This window comes from Phodopus roborovskii, unplaced genomic scaffold (genome assembly GCF_943737965.1).
Source record: "Phodopus roborovskii unplaced genomic scaffold, PHOROB, whole genome shotgun sequence".
NCBI lineage: Eukaryota > Metazoa > Chordata > Mammalia > Rodentia > Cricetidae > Phodopus > Phodopus roborovskii.
Window position 1 is genome coordinate 65,462 of NW_026125403.1, and position 5,533 is coordinate 70,994.

Consider the following 5,533-nt stretch of genomic DNA (forward strand, 5'->3'; position numbering starts at 1 on the left):
TGACTGTATGTAGGGTTTTGGCATCTTTTGGAATCTTGTTACAGAACAGGTTTTTAGGGTACACCCCTTCCTCTATCTCTGCTCCCTTTTCTATAATTGAAATCATAGAGTGGCTCTAGAAGTGCCTTGGATGAAAATATAATCTTTTAAAATGGATTTTCAAGCTGGGTGGTGGTGGCACATGCCTTTAATCCTAGCACTTGGGAGGCAGAAGCAGGCGGATCTCTGTGAGTTTGAGGCCAGCCTGGTCTACAAGAGCTAGTTCCAGGATGGAGACCAGAAGGCATCAGAGCCCCTTGAGGGAGAATTAGCTGCGAGATGTGGGTGGTGGGAACTGAAATCTGATCCTCTTTGGGAGCATCAAGTTGAGGAAAGCAAGGCCTTAAGCAGTTATTTACTATGTTAGAATCCTTGTTTCTCAGCTAATTAAGTTTTCAAATAGACCCCTGTATTAGTACCTCCTTTCTCTTTTGTTAATTTTCTCCATCTTTCTATCTGGCCTCAGTCCCACTTCTCATCTGTGCCTCTGGGAGGGTTCTGTGGGTGCCCAAGGCCACACTGGAGCTCATAAGTGACACATATCACTATTTAGACTCTGTCTAAAAAGGAAATAAGCAGGTGAAATAAATTATTTTATTAACCATTACATATAAAATATTTCATCATATAAACAATGTCTTACATTTGATATTGCTCCAAAGCCTGGTGATTTTGTTTTGCTTCCTTTGTCTCAGACATGATAGACAGGTCCTCTACTACTAAACAATGCCCTAGATCTAAGGGGTTCTAGGCAAATGCCCTCCTATAGAATCATGGTCCCAGCTCCTAACTGGTAGACTCTAGGTGAGTGTTAACCCAACAAAGCTAGCCCTAACCTTTCCCAATGTACTTCTGATTTTTCTTTAACAGTCTGTGCCTTTGAGTGCAAGGGCCCAGAGGCCAGAAGCATTGGATGCCCCTGGAGCTGAAGTTTATATGTAGTTGTGAGCCATCCAATGTGGGTGCAGGGAACCGAACTCTTGTCCCCTGGAAGAGCAGTCCATTGCCCAGGCCCACTCAGTGTGCTTTTAACTCTCAATTTGGAGTCATCTCAGCTGAGGTACTTTTATTTCATGAAATGGTTAGGAGGTAGATCCGTTCACCCAAGCCCCCCACATACTTAAACACTGCCTAGTTAGTGAACCCAGATTATTTAAAAGCTGAAGAGGAATGAAAATCTCCACTATGCTGGCTACCACCATCCTGGGAACGTGGAGGCACAGAAAAACGATCTGTCTCACTGTCCCCACACATCAACACTGCCTGGACTTCGTTCTGAGAGCAACCCAAGTCCCCTCAGATCTGGGCAGAGACTGGGGGTAGGAGGAAGTACAGTGAGTCAGGAGCTGTACTGATGTGGACCCTGGAGAGGCACAGGCTTAGGGCAGTCACAGTCCAGTCCTTGGAGCAGTGGCTGAGTAGACCCCACCCTGCCTTCCCACCACAGCCAGGGGGCCACACAAACTGCAGAATGCTGCTAGTACGTAATTCAGGAAGTTTAACTTTCCCAAAGGCATCAGAAATCAGGATTAAGGGCAAAACCGGATTAGGCGGCTAGTCCCACTTCATCCCTGACACCCAGTGGTCATCAGGATCAATCAAATGACATTCCCCACAATGTCACGGCCAACTGGTGGCACAGCTGGTCAGGCCATGCAGGCAACACAGGATCGATGGTGGCTGCACCCTGCAGTCCATCCCCACTGCTCCTCAAAGAGCTCAAGAAGGACTGCCACGGCACTTCAGCACGTGGGGAAGTTTCTATTTCAACACCAGGGTCGGGAAAGGGCACCACACTGATTGTGTTCTTGGGCACCAGGAGTGGACTGTGCCCCACGGACACCCAGTTACCAAAGCCATGTAGGGAAGAATGTAGAGCCATCGGCAGGTCTTTTCTGTTACAGGACAGAATTTCCCAGAACACCAAGTCCTGGAATGGTTTAGCACAAGCCAAAGCCACGGCTTATGAGGTTTACACAGGTTGGTAGCTCCCGAGCTCAGCAGCTTGCTGTGGTAACCTAATACACCTCCAAGTGCTGAACAGCCTCATTTATTTTGTTAAATAATTTGTGCTGTCTGTGTGTGTGTGTGTGTGTGTGTGTGTGTACACATGTGGGTGCACATATGTGTGTGTGAAGCTGGAGGTAATAATTGCTGATGTCCCTCCCCAGGAAGTGTCCACCTTGTTTCTCAAGGAGGTATGCTGGCCTCTCTCTCTGCTGGTAAGAACTCTCCAATTAGGCTACGCTGCTGGTCAGAGTCCCAAGTGTTGGGATTACAAGTGTGCACCAACCCCACATCTGGCTTTTTTAAAAGCATGGATTCATGGAATAAACTAGGTCCTCATGCTTTGAGCCATCTTCCTGCCCTAACTTCAACAGTCAATGGGAGACGTTTTCATAAAGACTCAGTGTAACAGGAGAACCAGGAAAGTGCTGGAGACCACATCACCAAGGTTAAAACCCAACAGAGAAAGGAGCTGGTGTTCAGCCCAGACAGGAGCCTCACTGTCACTTCACGGTCCGTCTGAAAAAGACAAGAAAGAAGCCATGGGTGACCACACATGTCAGAACTGCCTAGAAGGGGTCTGTCATGATAAAGGGCCTCGGAGACCACTGGAGATATTCTAGAAACAGCTACTGTGGCCAGGCCTGGCCTTTCTTATGGAAGCACACCACATCACATGTTTGAAAAGCACAGCTGAAGTCTCACATGCCATTTAGACTAGTACCTGAGTTGCTGGGCCAGCCAACTGATTCCCGATGGCTTCTGCTCAGGAGCTCTGGATGCTGAAGACCTACAGAGAAAGTCAGATTTGCGTTTATTAGACCCTCTCACCCACAGCAAGAGAGCCCACCTCAAATATACAAACAGCTCAAGAAAGTCAAGTATAACTACAAATAACTTAGCTGTCCTCTGACCTCCATATGCCTGCTGTAGCTAGCATGTATATCCTGTTAGCCCCAACAAAAGATGAAAAACTAAAAGGTAACTTATGGGGCTGGCAGATGGCTCAGTGGAGAGTGCTTGCTGCCCAAGCCTGGGACTCATTTAATTCCCAGCACCATGTAAAAGCCAGATGCTAGTGTGTGTCCGAAATCCCAGGGATGCTACAGGGATATGGGGGGTGGAGGCAGGAACCTCCGGGGGAGCTCTCAGGTCAGCTAGGCTGGCACACGCAAACAGGATCAAATAAAGTGAAATCAAGGACCAACATCCATGTACACTCGAGTGCATACATGGGTGGGTGGGCAGGGGAGTACACACAGTAAGTTATCTTTCATTTTGGCTCGGGAGTGAGTGCAGACAGAAGTTTCTACTACTATGTCAGGCATTGATGGCGAATGCTTTTAATCCCAGCACTCGGAGGCAGAGGCAGGCAGAGCTCTGTGAGTTCGAGGCCAGCCTGGTGTACAGAGCTAGTTCCAGGACAGCCTCCAAAGCTACACTGAGAAACTCTGTCTCAAAAAACAAAACAAAAAAGAAGTTTTTATAACTTATAAAAGTAGCAATAAGGGATGTCCTGGGCCCCTTCCCACAAAAGATATGCCAATGTCCTAACCCAACTTCTGGCAGTCAGGAAGGACACCTCCTTTAGAGACAAGTCTTCACTGAGATGACCAAACTGAGCATCAGTCACCCCAGTCATCAGTCAAGACAGCAAGCCACACAACTGACCGTGTGCTAACAGCAGGAGGCAGGATACAGACAGGCACTTGGGAAAACCACACCAAGACCAAGGCAGAGATGGGAGCAATGTGCTACAAAGCCAGGCTCATCAGGGAGCACTGGGCAAACCAGACAGTGGGAGAAGTGGGGCCTCTCAGAAGGAGCCGTCCAGTTGCCAACTCTCTGTTCTCGGCCCATGAAAGAATAAATTCCTGATGTTGAAGTCCCCAGTATGCAGCAGCTACAGGACTAATTTCACAGGACTCCAGCTCAGACTGTGAATATAAGCTTCTGTCTGCACGGCATGACGCACACCAGATTGGGAGCACTAGGAGCCCGTGCTCACCTCCCACTGCTGGCCGAGCTGCTCCCAGCTTGGCAGTTGTGGTCCAGAGGATGCCTGTGTTGAATGCAGAAGTTGCCATGGCATTGTGAACAAGCCAGCGGGAGCATCTCCTTCTTCCTGCATCCCTCTTTTGAGCATCGGTGTGTGAAAACCTGCAAGGAGCAAAGTAACTTCTGTGAGCAGCATGTCACCAGCCTACCTGGAAAGGACCCTGGCAGCACAGGGTTGTGACTCTAAGTACTCAAAGAGTCTGCATTAGGAGAGAACTGTGCCTTGGCCCTCAACACACACAAACACCTGAAGCTTATGGGTGTGGCTTAGCAGCAGATTTATTCCCCAACACTGCCCAATAAAAACAAAAGCAACAAAAACCAAAACCTGAAGCTGCGGGGATGGCTCAGTGGATAAGAGCACTTGTAAGGAGATAAAGATCGAAGATCAGATCCCCACGTAAAAATCTGGGCACAGCTACACATGCTGCAACCAGGGCTTGTGAGGGACAGGGATGGGGATGGGGGCTGGGGATTGAAGCTTTCTTGCTGTCAGCCTAGCTCCAGCTTCAACAAGAAACTGTCAGAAGAGGGCATAAGGCAGGGAATGATGGCGCAGCCAGAAGACACCCTTCTCTGGACTCTACACCTTCATGCAAGGGCAATGCATACACATGTGTATATACATTCACACACAAACCAAAACAAAAAATTTTATTTATTGCTTTTTATTTTTCTTAAAAAAAAAAAAAAAGTCTGGGTCTCACTATGTAGCCTTGGCTGGCCAGGAGGAGCTTGCCATATTGCCATGTACCATGCCGGCCTTTACTCTGCCTCCTAATTGCTGGAATTAAAGGCATACATCTGGCTTTTTAAAAGTTGTTTTAAGAGGGGAAAATAAAAAGCTAAGGACAAGCCCTGGGCGCTCAGAATGAGGATGCCAAGGTTCTGTTTAAACAGCTTGTGCCAGGTGAAAGGCAAACACCGATTATGCAGTCAGCAAAGCTGTGGCCCCTTGGGGGAGGCAACAGGTGATTTCCTGGAAGACTAGGCAGAAAGAAAACAGGGCAAGGAGGGAGGCAAAGCAAGGGCGTGACAGCAGCACCATGGTAACTGGCTCAGCGGTTCTGGGACAGTAGTTTCTGAGGATTTAACTCAGGTTGTGAAGCCTGCATGGGCAGGCAGAAAGCTTTATCCATTTAGCTGCTCCCCGGCCCAAGTGTATGCTTACTCTGGAAAATGGTGGGGCGAGCATCCAAGAAAAAAACAAGCAGGAGAAAAAAGCAGGGGGAGCTCCCAGGGGAGGAGCAGCCAGGATGTGAGGGCTCCTCAGTCTGCAGCTCAGGCCCTGGGAATGTGCGGCCTGCAGAAGGCCGATAAGGAAAGGATCTGCAAATGTTAAGGCTCTTCCCCATATGAAATAAACAAAATGGCAGCACATTTCGCTAAAAGCAACAAGTCTAGAAAAGCAAACAATAAAAAGGGAGGC

At 48.4% G+C, this 5,533-nt stretch overlaps 1 long non-coding RNA gene across 1 annotated transcript; it reads right to left on the bottom strand.

The window, feature by feature from the left end:
• Nucleotides 1-1,910: 1,910 nt before the first annotated feature.
• Nucleotides 1,911-4,218, bottom strand: LOC127215270 (uncharacterized). The gene is made up of 3 exons (XR_007833937.1): nucleotides 4,055-4,218; nucleotides 2,771-2,836; nucleotides 1,911-2,565 (listed from the first exon to the last, which is right to left on the bottom strand). It is a non-coding gene; the product is annotated as an uncharacterized LOC127215270 (long non-coding RNA).
• Nucleotides 4,219-5,533: the final 1,315 nt, after the last annotated feature.